At 38.1% G+C, this 15528-nt stretch overlaps 1 long non-coding RNA gene across 2 annotated transcripts in view; it reads left to right on the forward strand.

The window, feature by feature from the left end:
* The window catches only part of LOC132650062 (uncharacterized), a 58990-nt gene that overhangs the window by 21845 nt on the left and 21617 nt on the right, over window positions 1-15528 (forward strand). For both annotated transcript variants that reach the window (XR_009588414.1, XR_009588415.1), the window contains one exon: window positions 4362-4639. This is a non-coding gene — a long non-coding RNA (uncharacterized LOC132650062). The remainder of the gene's footprint in view (window positions 1-4361; window positions 4640-15528) is intronic.

The following is a 15528-nucleotide window of genomic DNA, read 5'->3' on the forward strand; positions in this document are numbered from 1 at the left end:
TTTTTGTTTGTTTTGATTTCATTATTTGTTTTGTGTTTGTTTGAGAGAGAAGGGGAGAAAGAGATAGAGAGAAAGAACATGAAGTTGGGTGGGTAGGAAAGTGTGGAAGATCTAGGAGGAGTTGGGAGAAAATACTATGATCAAAATATATTTGCATGAAAAATTTTTAATTAAAGCAAAGAAAGGAATTGAAAACAGGCAGGAACAAAGTTAGCAATGTAAAAATCTTCAATGTGATTGGGGCCATGGTAGAGATTTTGATCTTTTAGGCTTTAAGTATTAATTTACCATAATCAGACCTGCATATTGAAAACATCAGCTACAGTTTGGAGAATACCTTGGAGGGGAGCAAGAATTTAGGACAAAACTATTTGGGCTTCTGTGTGGTTGAACGATGGGGAGTGTTTGCACGTAGTGGTGTTTCCTTCCCACTATCTCTCCATGTTCTATGTCCTGAGATGTTAAACTGTGTTAACTGTAGAACACCATCATCTCCTCTCTAGCTTCCAGTTGAGTTTGGCCACTGGGAAACCCCTAATATATATACATATTCTTCCACCTCTCTGTCTCTGTTTCATATATGTGTGTGTGCATGTGTGTGTGCTGAGGATAAAACTCAGGACCTTTTGCACGTTAGGTAAACTACTTCTGAGCTACACCTCTAGTCCAATACGGCTCTATAACTTTTAGTAACTATTCCCCTTGCCTGATCCTCATGGGATCCTGTGGGTAGCAATATTTATTCCCAAGGGTTTCTGCAAATTCTACTTGGTATGATTTCTCTGAATTTACCCTGGTGTAAAGAATTCCTCTTCTAATTCTTCGAGTTTGAATGTGTCATATTGTTTCCTGTTGGTGCTTTTACCAATATAACTGGTAGCAGAATACGTAAAGGAATGAACACGTTAGAGATTAAGTAGGGAGATAACTTAACAAGATGGTTCTTGATAAAAATTAAAAGCATTACTTACTAAAAATTTTACTTAGAGAATTTTAATTTTTATGGTAAATAAAATAGAGCTCATGAACTCTTAGCTGAGGGTGATAATATTTGTTGTATTTTAGTTACTTTTACATTGCTGTGACAAGATATTTGACAGAAAGAAGATCTGGCCATCTCCAACCCCATGTCTTATATCTTACAAGTTACTGCAAAATCGTTTCTCCTACCACATTCCAAAACTAAGGAAATCAAACAAGATACAGAAACATGAGGATGCATAAAATACTAATTTTTTAAAACTGAGAAATGTTTAAGGTAGTAAGAACTTTAATATGAGATGTGTGTTCTCCACACAGGTCCAAGCAGTTAGCAAAAACTCTGAGCTCAACTTACTTCTGTGGGCCTCCCTACTCAGTATAAACATAGCAGGGAGACTTCACAGGGCATGGACTCATTATTACAGAATTTAGCACTACACCCAGAAAATATCTAATGGGAAGAAGATTTTGATATGTGACAGGATAGTAGCAGAATACTTAGGTGATAGGAACAAGAAGATTAATTCAGGGAAGACAAGGCATGTTAAGAAAAGATTGATAGAAATGAAACTGTGGAAGAATAATCCCCACTCTGCCACAGGATGTCTGAGAACCTGTGAACATGCAACCTGACATAGAAAAGGGGGCATTGTAGATGGGATAGAGTTAAAGTGAGATTGAGAAATAATCTTGAATTATTTTGATTGCCCTCTGATCTACACACACACAAACCACACACACACACACACACACACACACACACACACACACACACACACATTGTGGCACTTTCACACACAAAAAGAAATAAAAATAAATAAAATGTGAAAAATTTAAAGAGTATTTCTTTAAAAAGATATAAGATACAATCAGAGACACTGATAATGTCTTTTCATTAAGACGTAACAAGCGGAAAGACTCTTTCTAGATGCTTTTATTAAATTTCGTGTATGTACCAAATGTTCCACAATGAATGTGTAGTCTTCTAGTACACAAATGCAAGATTAAAAAAGTAACATGTTTACAGTTTTAAGAGTCCATAATAACACATATCATAGACCTGGAACAAAAACTTGCTTTATAATTTAAGCATTTTCTTTTTTGGAAAACTTTTTTTACTACGTAATTGGTCAGCCCCATATGAAGTGAAAATTTGGGTCTCATATTCAAGTGTTATTCCAGAGTCCAGCACTAAATGAAGTGTGAGACCCTCCTAAGCATAGAGTTTTGACTGTATTAGTGTTCTATCCATTAACTAAGCCCTAGTTGTAATTATTGCCACATGTAAATATAATGGCCTTTGCATGGCATTATGCAAACAATGTGAGCTTTGAAGTCGATTTTGAACATTTTAGCGACGAGATAACATATATCAAGTAACTACCTTTGTCTTATTTTGTTTTCTTCTTCCTTTAATATTTTGGGCAATGATTACGAGTTTGACTGTGTCTACCTGATAGCAAAATGTATCCTTTAAAATCCCCTTGAAAATGTAAAGCATTTACTCAGTCCTTTGGCTTTTTTCCCCAGAGACACATGTTTCCCATCATGCAACCAATAATCAATGGCTAAGCTTTCAACGACTAAATCCAGCCTTGCTGCTGCCCCCAAATCCCTCACCTCTACAAGTTGGAATACTTTATTCAACTGACAAAAACAAACAAACAAAAACAAAGCCATAGTTGTCTACCAAAGCTACTACTTAAATGTTGGCCTTTGGAATGACTGAGATTTCTCCTTGGCAACGTGTTTAAATGATTCTGAAGAGCTTATTTGTTTTCTATGAAAAAAAAATGAAGTTACTCAAAGTCCCAATCCAGAGATCTTCAAATTAAAGGATACTCTGAAAATCCAAATTCTTCATTGCACCCTGTCTTTAGTCATACCCCTATTAAAGTGAAAGATAACGTTTCCTTAGAATTCCTTCAAAATCTGATTTTATTTTTTAGTGAATTTCTTAACAGATACAGAAAACAAAAATTGTCTACATCTATGAGATAACAGATGATGTTTCAATATGTGCATGAATTGCACAGTGTTTAAATCAGGTTAAACACATTTATCTCCAGAAATGTTTATATATATTTTTTATGGTGAAAATACTCAAAGATCCCTTTTCTAGCTTGTTGAGATGGCTCAGCAGTAAAAGTGCTTGCTGTGTAAGCCTGGCAACTTGAATTCAACCCCTGGAATCAATTTTAAAGATGGAAGGAGAAAAGCTGTTCCCTGGCATTCACACATATAAATCCCCTTATAATGCATTTATACATGACGATGATGATGGTGGTGGTGGTGGTGGTGATGATGATGATGATACATAAATTCCTTTTCCTAGTTAAATTAAACTGCATTGTTGTTATCTACAGTCACCCAAATATACTTCATTAGTAGCCTTTTTCAGTCCCTCCTCTGGTCCAATTCCTGGTCTATGCTTCTGTACTAACCTGAACACACGTTAATTACAGTTCTCCCCTATTGTGATAAAATTATGTTCTTCACACAAGACCTTGGTAGAAAGTAACATGTGCTGCTCAAATCCACCAGCAGCAGGAGGGGTGGTCAAGCCTGTCAAGGGTTGCTTCTGCCAGAGAGAGACCTCATTATACTAGGTCATATGCCACAGAAAGTTCTCCCTCCAGCTCATGTTTCTTCCTAGAAGCCCTCAGTCTATGGCTGGTCAAGCTGGGGATGTTTAGCTTCAGCTAGCACAGGCAGATTCATGACAATTCAGATGGACAGTTCTTGCCCCAGAGCTCCCCGCAGACTTGGGTAGCAGCCAGCAGCTTCTCCTTTGATCCACTATTATTCCCCTTCATACTCACCTTACAGATACTGGTTCCCAATTGCATCCCAAGGTCTGCTTTCAGAAAATCTAGCCAACTGCACATTTTCTGAGCTTCTAGTTTCATTTGTTTTGTATGCACGACCCTTAGCACCTCCTAAGGCCATAGCACACACTCAATAAATTCTGGTTGAACTGAACAGTGTATTAGGGGCTAAAAACACATAGTATTATTTTCTTTTTTCCCCTCTCCATGTTACAGTCATATGATGGAAATCATTATGATGCTTTATAATGTTGTTAGACAACCAATAAAGAAAAATATAATAAAGTGATACTGAAATGTCTTTAAGCAAGCTAATATAATCTTTATGTGTTATCTGTATAAGCTAACATAACATCAGCATTTTAATATAGTATTAGACTTTGCCTGTGTCTTTACATACTGTTAAAGTAGAGCCTTTGTTAAGCCCTGGAAAATGTTTGTTGGTAGAAATGAAGGGAAATGCCAAAGTGCCCTTTATTATGAAGAATGCGGCATGAATTCTTAGTTATGGGTTTTCCTTATGATGCATTCATGTTTGTTTGTTTTTAACAGGATACTTTAGAATAGAAATCAGGTTGGGGCGAACTGAAGGAAGCTACGAAAAGAAGAAATAACAAGTTGCTAGCAATGTCAAGAGGCCTTGAGTGATGTGATACTGTGAAATCATTTTCCACTGCAATTAGGATTGGGAAGAAAATTTAAAGAAAAAGCAAAAGAAGACAAGATGAATGATGAGTGCCAGACAACATCCCTATCAGCAACCTCTTGAAGACACCTTCTTCAAAGCCATGAAAAGAAAAGAAAAAGTTATCTAATAATCAAGCGTCATGGTCAGTACAGAAGCTTTGATTTCTGATTTGTAGGTAATAAATCAAAATGGATTTTACAGCTTGAAAGATGTCAGAACTCAAGGGATAGGGGTATTCAGACAAGGTCAGGCACATTTCAGATACTGTGGCTTTAGACAGGGGGTGATGCTTTAATGCAGGAAGGTGAGAAGAAGCAAATTGGGGTACTATTAGGGATCCGAGAGAGTGAATACCTACTCATAAAAGCAAACTGACCAATTTGCAAAATAGTAAGTATCTTTAAAAAGGATGGAAATTCTGGTAAAAGCTAATGGTATAATTTTCAAGCTTTTCTCCAGTGTTTATCCAAAACATTGTTTCAGGCCAAACTATGGCAACAAAAAGACAGCCATTCCAAAGCTGAAGGAAAGAAGGACGGACTAGGGTGCATCGGAGGAGCCCGAAGTAGCGGGTACTCAGGCCAGTAAAGTCATTCTACGTTATACAGTAATGGTGGTTCCATTCCATGATGTCATGTATCTGGCAAACTATATAGAGCGTATGACACCAAGCAGTGGAAAACTAACAACATCATAAATAATAAGGTGCTGAGATTGGTTCATTAATAGTAAGTAATGCACACACCATTCTGTTAACGCTTGTACCGTTCTACTGCTATACATTAATAGGGCGGTTGGGAGGGGAAAGGGCATATATAGAAACTCTCAGGACTTACTGTTCAGTTTTCCTATAAATTGAAAATTTCTGTGAGTGGAGATATGACTCAGCTATTAAGAGCACTCCTGCTCCACAAACACATGTCTCTCTCTCTCTCTCACACACACACACACACACACACCAAGCCCCATTTCTGTCTATGTTAATGGTGTTAAAAGTGAAATAAGCAAGTTTTCTATGGTTCTTCTAAAAGCTCCTTCTCCCGTTACTGGGCTTAAAAGCGTATACATTTAAGTCTTCGGTGAATATTGACAAAATGGCCTCTATTTGTACTCTCACTAATGGTACAAATGGCCATTTCCTCACACCCTTGGCCATACTTCTTGGCCCTTTTCATGCTATTTTGGGGAGGATGCTATTCTGAGAGTCCATTCGGAAAGAGTTTCAGAATTGTATACTGAGTTTTGCTTCCTTTAAGTTATAACAATAATACTGGGTGGAAAAGTCATTTGTTTATTTATTCCCCCAATATTTTAGGCACTGCTTGTGACAATACTGTTTGAGTCACTGTGGATTAGTAGTCACATTGTTAAAGATTATAAATGCAGTGAGGTATGGTGTCACTACAACCCTGCAACCTCAGCATATAGGAGATAGAGGGAGGAACATAATGATTTTCAGGACAACCTAAACTACATGATAATTCTCTAGCCAGCCTGAGCAGCTAGCTAGCTAGTGAAATTCTGTCTCCAAAAATATGGGAAAAATATAAACAAAACCAAAACACCCCAAATAAACACCTGTACGGTCATGACTTCAGAAGAAAATGATACTGCAGGAGAAAGCGTATTAGTTGTTTATGGTGTCCTGCCCAAATCCCCTCACCCTCACCCTTTCAGAGTAACATTACCCTTATATTTTTCTTTGGCCTCCAAGGCTTACTTTACTATTCATGACCAGGTCAGAAGTATAAATTAATTATTTTTTTTCTGGGAATATGGCTGGTTTAGCCAATAAGTGACAGTAATCCATGCTGTACTTTAGTTATCTGGCCCTTTTGAGAAACAGCTCTGAGGTGTGTGTGTGTGTGTATGTGCCCTGTGGCCATCCTTAGTGGAACTGAATTCAAATTGCTCATGGTGGAAACAGATGTCTCTTTTCTTTTCTGCCTCATTTTTTCCACTCTGCTACTGAGTGTTTCATTTACCTTCCAAATAAACTACATAATCTTCTGACCATGCTTCAGGACTTGCTTCTGAAGGAGTCAAAATCTAAAACTTTCTTTTCTCTTTTAAAAATTATTATTTATTACAACTTATTCACTTTGACTGGCTGAAGCCCCCACCCTCATCTCCTCCTGGACCCACCCTCCCTCCCTCTTTCTTCCCTATGTCCCTCCCCTAGTCCAGTGATGGGGGAAGTCCTCCTCCCCTAAATCTAAAACTTAATGTACATCTTGTTGTTGAGACAGAATCTCACTATATAACTCAGGCTGGTCTTGAACTTGAACTCTTTCTGTCTCACCCTCTTGACTGCTGGGATTATAGGTGTGCACAACCATGCCCCACTAATGTGACCGGCACTCAGGTGCTTCTCTGGTGAATTGCCCTGTAAATAATCCTTACTCCTATATTGCTTTCACAATCTTGGAAAATTGCAATTCCCAAACATTAGTAAATTGCCATGATTTTCTTCCAAAATATCTCTGAAATTCAGAGAACTTATAATAAGCAGTGGAGTCTTGGCTGTAAATCCTTAAAGGAAACTCGGCAAAGCGTCACAATGATATTTATTCTCTGAGAGCTTAAAAATAATCTTCCCCTGGAGTGTAAAGGTTATTGTTCTCAATTGAATGTTGTGCTTTCTCCCTTTCACATCTGAGGTGTGACAGGTACATGCGCCCTTTGTTCTCTGGGACTTTTTAATATGCAATAATGATCACACACAGACTCCAGATCTATATCTTTACAACCCTCTCTCCTCTCACCCCGATTGCTGCGTTTAAATGACCCCATGGTCTCTTTTCTTTTGTGTTCTTCCACCCGAGGAATGTGAGGAGTACAAATATTTAGGCTTCATTGGATTCTCAAAACTTAAATCCATTCAATGACGAAACTGAAAAGATTTCTTTGTCCTTGGTGGATTGATTTAGCACGGAATTCCATAAAGCTACCACAGTCCTGTGAACTGTGAGGCAACAACATATTGAGTTAATTTGTTTCAACAAAGCTTTGCAGGTTCCAGTATATGTAGTGACTTTCAGATCTGGTGCAGCAACACTTTCTGTAGCAAAGTAACTTCATTTGAAAGCCAGCATGCAAACTGAAACTCTTTCAGATTCGTTTTCATAATTTATGGAATAAACCGTAGGACTTTTCATCCCCCATTCCCCTCTCTCATCCCATGCCTCTCCAGCTGGAACCCTTCTCAACCAATACCCTTCTACTTTCACATCATTTTGTGTGTGGCCCACTGAGTTTAATTAGAGTTTCTGCCAGACCATGGATGGAAGGTTATTTATTTGAGGAAGACCACCAACTTATCAGTGGCTACACCACTGGAGAAAATAACCTCCTCCAACTGTTAGCTTCCAAAAGTCTCTCATGGTCTTTTCTCTCCCATGCATGAGAGAATGTTGGTAGTACCTAATTTTGTGCATCTAACCACTGCTGCAGTGAATTCATGAATGTAACCGCTATCTCTTGACTCGAAGATATCTTTATGTTGTACAACTCCTCATCCTCTGGCTCTTACATTCTTCAGTGCTGTTCCCTAAATCTTGGAGGTAGAGGAAGGGCCAATACATACATACATACACATATACATACATACATATACACACATACATACATATATACATACATACATATATACATACATACATACGTATGTATATTAGCACACACATTTTAAAAACTGCATTCTTTAGAAATTGTGTGACTGAAACATACATACAACTTTAGAGGCAAAGCGACTAAACAGCTCTTGGCCTCGTACTCACAGGGGAGTTTTTTATTTGCAGAGGAAAATAAATTTAAAAAGGAGAGCTCTGGCAGGGATAGGAGAGAGACTAGAGCAAGGTGCTTAGAGTATCTAATAAGGCCTAAAGCTACTGACGGTCCATGCAGATCCGGCTCATGGTCTGTTATGGTGCAAAATGGAAGGTCATGGTTGTGGGGGGGACAGCACAAGCGTAACAGAATGAGTCATTTTGCATGCTAGACACTCTCCAGCTATAGTTAAATCTCCCAGTTGTTTGGCTCTAAGAGAAAGCAAGGATGCCTTCAAGGACAGAGCAAACAGGCTGATGAGAAAACAGCCTATCTGACCCTCTGGGCCTGCTCGTTTTTTTTCTCTTGCTTACAAGTTTCTTTCCTCTCCTCTCTTCCCCTGTAGCATTTAACACCACTAGGCTGCCTCCGAGGAGAAAGGGATCAAAGCGGCTGTGATCTGCAGGAGCTTCCCTGTGTAAATCCTGGAAGCCTTTCATGCAGATGCTGTCTGGGAACCTAGCCTTTGAAAACCTTTTTGCTGAAGGTTTGAGGATAAACTTGGTTTTTCTTGGTGTTAGAGAGCTAACGTGGGTCATGGTGACTGATACCGAAATTCATTCCCTGTCCCATGCTCTCTTAACTCAGTGACAGGCTCCACACTCAATTCAGCTTCCAAAATGTAGTTGCTTAAACAGAGGGTGGTTATTTACTATGTTCTAGTTTTACAAAAAAAGATGTAAATTATATATAAAATAATAAACTAACTCTACCTGTTTGGTATGAACCAAAAATCGTAATTTCTTTTAGCACATTTGGGTATGTTTCACCCCTGCTCTCATATGATTTATATTATTCTTCCAGTATGTAAATTCTAATGTTTTGTTCTTTATAACTTTTTAGTGGTTTCTACCTGCCTTTAGTTTTTCCTTTGCTATCACATTTTGAACTTTATAGGCAGTGATAGAAATTAAAATTTTTATATTGATTAATCAATTTTGTGTGTTTATTTGCTTGTACATACAACCCCCTCTCTCTTTCTGTGTGTGTGTGTGTGTGTGTGTGTGTGTTGTATAACAGAGAAAAAAAACTTACAGGTGTCAGCTCTATCTTTCTATGTGAGTCCCAGGTATCAAACCCAGGCTTGGCAGCAAGTCAGCCATCTCATTGGCCCAGTCAATTTTAATGTTGGTTTAATGAGGTTCCCAAACAAGAAGCTCAGACTTTAGTCTGTGTCCCTTGCCAAATAAACAGATTTTTGTTTGAGAATATTTTCCCTGTTTCTTGAGCCTCTTCTTCCCTTCCCTTGTGCTCTTGTGTCTTGCAAGTCTCTCACACACATATTTCAAATTCGCATGCTTCAAAAACCAAATAGAGTTGGGAGGGGGTGTACTGGTGGGAGTGAGGGTTTGAGGGAATTTGAAAGAGGGGAGTGGAGGTGGATATAATTAAAATACAATGTATACACACATGGCATTCTTTAACAATAAATATGAAATATTATCTTTAAAAAAGTCAAGTAGATATGTTTACATAGTGAAAATTTCCTACTTAATTTCTACACTCACTCACTTCAGGCCAGTTCTGCCTGAAATGGCCATACCGATGTATCCTTGGGTGTGTGTGTGTGTGTGAGAGAGAGAGAGAGAGAGAGAGAGAGAGAGAGAGAGAGAGAGAGAGAGAAATATGACAGAATGTTTGTATATATATCCAAAGATGCTTTATGAGCATACAGGTTATCGGCACTCATATATAGAGTGCATATTTTTCTGCTCTGAGATTACTTACTATCTGAAAGCCTGGATATCTCTACATCAAACACTTCATACAATTGAAGGCACTGCCTAAGAAGTACCCAGTAATGTCTTGGCACACAATAGGAATCCTATAATTGGTTGTTTCTTCCCTTCTTTGTCCTCTTATTTTGCCTCATTAAAAAAAAAAAAAAAACAGGCACAAGGTTTTTTTTTTGTGAAACGTGAATATGAAGTGTGAAATGATGAGTTATTTGAAATTGTTTTGTAAACTATACCTAGTAGGCAGAATTGTGATGATCCCCCATGGTTCATATTTCAATATAATCTTCTCTGGAGAACATGAAAGGGCTTTAAATATACCTCCATACCCTTTCACTGTTATTTATGTTAAATAGCATTGTTAACTTTAAGAAAGGGTGATTAGCCTTGGTGGGGTTGACCTAATCCAGTGAGATCATTAGAAGCCAAAATGTTCTCTGTTTGGCTCAGAAGAAAGCAAACAGCTATTCGAACTGCCTTTGTACAGTTTCCAAAAACTGGCATGTGGTCCCTAGTCATCAGTTAAAGGGAAATTGGGGGTCTAAGTCTTTTATTACAAGGAAACAAATCTTGCCAACAATCAGTAAGTCTGAGAGAAGACCATGAAACCCAAAAGAGTATCCCAGCTCTAGTGAACTGTGTAATGTCAGTCTGATGAGCTTCTGGGAAGAAAAATGTAAGCACACTCTGCTCAATCTTTAATGTACAGAACTATGAGATCATTGATGTATACTGCTTCATAAGCCAGTGAGGTTTGTGGCAATTTGTGGTACACACTAGAAAACCAATATCAGTCCTATGTATGTAAAATAGACCAGTAATGAGGTTGAATAGAGGCCAAAGAACACAAACAGTAGTTTGCAGACATTTTTTTTGCTCTCATGAAATGTTTTTATTACCAATTACTAATTGTATATAAATAATGTGTTTCACTATGATAGTATTGTGTTCATATTCATTTCATGTTACCTGTGTATCCCCTCCCTCTCAATCAACCCTATTCCTCTTACCAACTAATTTCCTTCCTTCCTCCTTCCCTCCATTCCCTCCTCTCAGGAAGGATTTATTTGGTGCTTAGCTGAAGAAGTATAAGTCCATAACCATGAACATCATCATCAACATCAGAGTGGGAAAGCATAGCAGCAGGCTGGAGCAGTACTTGAGAGCACATGTGTTGAACCACAAACAGGAAGCAGAGAGAACAAATCTAAAATGGCACAAGTCTTCCTGAAATAAAAAAAAGCCCACCCCAAGTGACATATTTCCTACAGCAAGGCCACCCCTTCTAAGCCTCCCCATATAGTCATCAATTGGGGAACAAGTATCCAACTGTCCAGACCATCTTACTTGAATGGGAGCATTTCATTTAAACCACCACACCAGATAAGGGTTTATACTGTGCTGGTTTGAATGAGAAATGTCTCACTTAGGTTGGGAATTATGTACTTGGTCCCCAGTTGTTGGTGCTGTTTGGGTAGGTTTTGGAGGTATAGTCCCACTGGAGGTGATATGTGGTTAGGGGAGAGCTTTTAGAATATACTTAGCCTCACCCCATTTCTAGTTCACTATCTATGATTTGTGTTTGTGGTTGAAAAATGTTCCTGCCACCATGCCTGTCACTCACTGATGGACTCTTATCCTTCTGGAACCATAAGCCAAAGCAAACTCTTATTCCATTAGTTGGTTTTGTTTTGGTGTTTTTACTTTTTAAAACAATAAAACAAATTATAGCAAAGTAAAACTAACACATTGGAATTGGACAGTCTATTTTGTCAGATATTAATATGGCTATATCAGCTTGTTTCTTAGGTCTATTTGCTTGAAATATCTTTTTCCATCTTTTTTCCCTGAGGTGATGTTTATACTTGATGTTGAGATGTGTTTATTGGATGCAGGAGAAGGATGGATCCTGTTTTTGCATCCATTATGTTAGCCTGTGTCTTTTTATTGGAGTTGAAATGAGTCCATTGGTGTTTAGAAATATCAATGAGCAATGATTGTTGATTCCGGATATTTTGTTATTGTTGTGGTTGCGGTTGTTGTGATGGTGGTGTGTGTGTGTGTGTGTGTGTGTGTGTGTGTGTTTTCTTTCTATTAATTTGCTGGTCTGGGCTTATTGATTCCCTGTATTTTCTTGGGTATGTTTAACCTCTTTAAGTTGGATTTTTCCTTCTAGCACCTTCTGTATGGCTGAATGTGTAGATAGATACTGCTAAAATTTGTTTTTTTTTTTATCATAAAATGCTTTATTTTCTCCATCTGTTGTGACTGAAACTTTTGCTGGGTATAGTAGTCTGGCTGGCATCCGTGGTCTCTTGGAATTTGTAGAATATCTGTCCAGGCCCTTTTGGTTTTTAGTCACCACTGAGAAGTCAGGCATTATTCTAATAAATCTGGTTTATATGTTATTTGGTATTTTTCCCTTGCAGCATTTAATATTCTTCTTTGTTCTATATTGTGGCTACCTACACAAGACCTTCAAAATATTGAGCCTGTCAACAACCTGTCACAAAATTGTGACATTTAGTGTTTTGAATATTGTGGGGTAGGGAATTCATTTTCTGATCCAGTCTATTTAATGTTCTGTATGCTTCTTGTACCTTATTAGGCATCTCCTTCTATTTTCTTCTCTAATTTTGTTGAAACTATTTTCTGTGACTTTGAGCTTTTTCCCCCCCTCATTCCTCATTTCCTACTGGTCTTAAATTTGGTCTTTTCACAGCATCCCAGATTTCTTGGATGTTTTGTTCAAGAAGGTTTTTTTTTTTTGTTGTTGTTGTTTTGAAATATTTTTAAATTATTTGTTTATTTATTACAATTTATTCACTTTGAATACTGGCTGTAGCCCCTTCCATCTCCTCCCAGTCCCACCACTCTCCTTCTTCTCCCCTATGCTCCTTCCCTAGTCCACTGATAAGGGAGGACCTCCTCCCTTTCTATCTGATCCTAGCCTATCAGGGCTGGCTGCATCATCTTCCTCTGTGGTCTGGCAAGGCTGCACCTCCTCACACCAAGGGGAGCTGATCAAAGAGCCAGCCACTGAGTTCATGTCAGAGACAACCCCAGTTCCAATTACTAGGGAACCCACTTGGAAACTGAGCAGGGGGTCTATTATTCATCTCCACTTTAAGAACCTCTATCATATTCATATAGGATTTACAGTCTTTTTTTTTTTTTTTTCTTGTGCTTTAGCTATGTTGTAATACCCAAGGTTGCTGTGGTAGGGTTACTGGGCTGTAGTGATTGTGTTCTGATTGTGTTTTTATTTTGGTGTCTAGACTTCTGGATTTGGAAGGATTGTAATTCTAGGTGATAACATCTTATCTTGTCTTTGTTTGGTGGGTGTTTTGTTCCTTGGTTTCTGTTCCTTCTCTGGTTCTTAGGAGAGTGTGATGGCTGTGTGTTGCCTGGTAAGAAATTCTTCTGGGATCCTGCTAATTTTGGCCACTGGGGATTTCAGGTATAATGTGTTTCTAGGTATCATGATGACACTTAGAAATGGGAATGGACTAGGATAGGTGCTAATGGGTTCCACAGGAATGAAGAATGCAGGACCTGCTCAGTCCTTTGGGAATGGGGGCAGAAAGTGAGGAGAAGCTACAATAGGTATTCTTCTACAGAGCTGGGGCTGAGATTGTGGGATTGATTAGGTTTGGAGCAATGGTGCAAAAATGAAAATCTGCAGGTACCCTGGCAGGTGTGTCCAGCCTCATTTCTACTTTCACTTCTTTCTTTCAATCTTTCAAACTTTCTTTCTTTCTTTCAATGAGTTTCAGTAGATTTGCTTACAAGAGCATGGGGTGAGAATTTTTCTTCAGGGGCATATGGATCTTACTAGTAGGTACACTATCAAAGAGAATGTCTCTTCTTCATACCCACCAACCTGAGAATAAATCCTTAGGAAGGGAGGAGCCCTGTGAGACTATTCCAATTTTGTGACAGGTTGTTGACAGGCTCAATATTTTGAAGGTCTTGTGTAGGTAGCCACAATTGCTGTGAGTTCAAGAATGAAACAACCATGTCACACCTTGAAATCAGTGAAAAGCCCATGGCTGGGGAAATTGTAGGTCCGAGTTGGGAAGTTACTAAAAGGACATGATGTACTTGTCAAATTACTTTTCAAATAACTGTTTATGTCCATAGAATAGTGCTGCCATCAACTTTCGTCAGAATATCTTCTTTTTTTCCAGAAGTCAGCAGTGACTTCAGACACAATTGGTCTAACTATAGAGGGTAAAAAGCAACTGAATGTCCACCTATAAAGGGGGCATCTATATTGCCCTTCTGAGGCTCAGGAAATATCATATGAATACCCTCTTGTTGAGCAGGCTTCACATCCAGCCAGAAAGCTGGATTTAAAAGGTTATCCCCATAACAGGCTTGCCTCTACTGCACCAGCGGGCTCATCTTACCTGGTGCGTTGGTGTTGTGGAGCACACGGTTCACAGCTGAGTAAAACTGTTGAAAATTTTCCCAGGGGGATGTTCTGTCTTTTAATACAACACTAACATCATTTGATAGATTATGAATTAATTTATTTGATGTTTGTCTTCTTTCCCACCTCTAATTTTCTCAAGCACGTGGCGCCTTCTTGATTTTTATGGTCTTACATTCATTACATGGCATCTTATTGTTGCTGTTTTGAAATGGGGTCTTGCTGTATAGCTTAAGCTGGCCTTGGCTTCTACAAGAAAACAAATCTTTCTAGGACTATAGCTATTCACCAGTATTTCTTGCCCCATCAATTTCTTTTAAGAGTGATTTTTCTCCCTTTTTCTTAAGACAATTTTTGATTAATTGAGTAATTAAATGAGCTATGTTTTTAACAACAAAATGTAGCCATAAAAGCACTGATAGGATTGTTGGTGATTCAAATTATTTCATCCTGTTATTCAGAAATGGTAGAATGGCCTCTCCAATGAGTAGCCTGAGAATTCCATGCTCTGAAGTGGTTCTTTATTGTCCACTCATATGACATGTGTTTAGTGTAGTCTTAATTTCCTTTTAAGATAATTGTTCATCTCAAGTAATATGAACAGCTAGTCATGAGTTTTCTAAAGAGAAAGTCATTAAATAGCTTGACTTTAAATGATACCAGTAATGCCCATAAGAACAAAATTATGAATCAGGAGAGCATGCAGAAGCTTAATTTGAAAGTTTATGAAGGGTATAAGATGAGCTATTATATAGTAACAATTATCTGAGAGATAAAACTGATAGGTCTTAGAAATGCTTCAGGTGTACTGGCTAAGACTTCTTAACTTTTAGAATTACCATCTTAGTCTTTTTTAACCACAAAAATTAAAATAATTATTATTCATGAGAACAATATAATAAGCAGACATTTTTTGTCTGGTTATTAAAAATAAATGTCATTTTAAGGTGTGATATGTGTTTAAAATTTTGTAACTATGAGTGTATTCTGACTCTCCAGGGGAACACGGGATTTTTTTCTTTTTTTAAAATT

Source organism: Meriones unguiculatus, chromosome X (assembly GCF_030254825.1).
Source record: "Meriones unguiculatus strain TT.TT164.6M chromosome X, Bangor_MerUng_6.1, whole genome shotgun sequence".
Lineage (NCBI taxonomy): Eukaryota > Metazoa > Chordata > Mammalia > Rodentia > Muridae > Meriones > Meriones unguiculatus.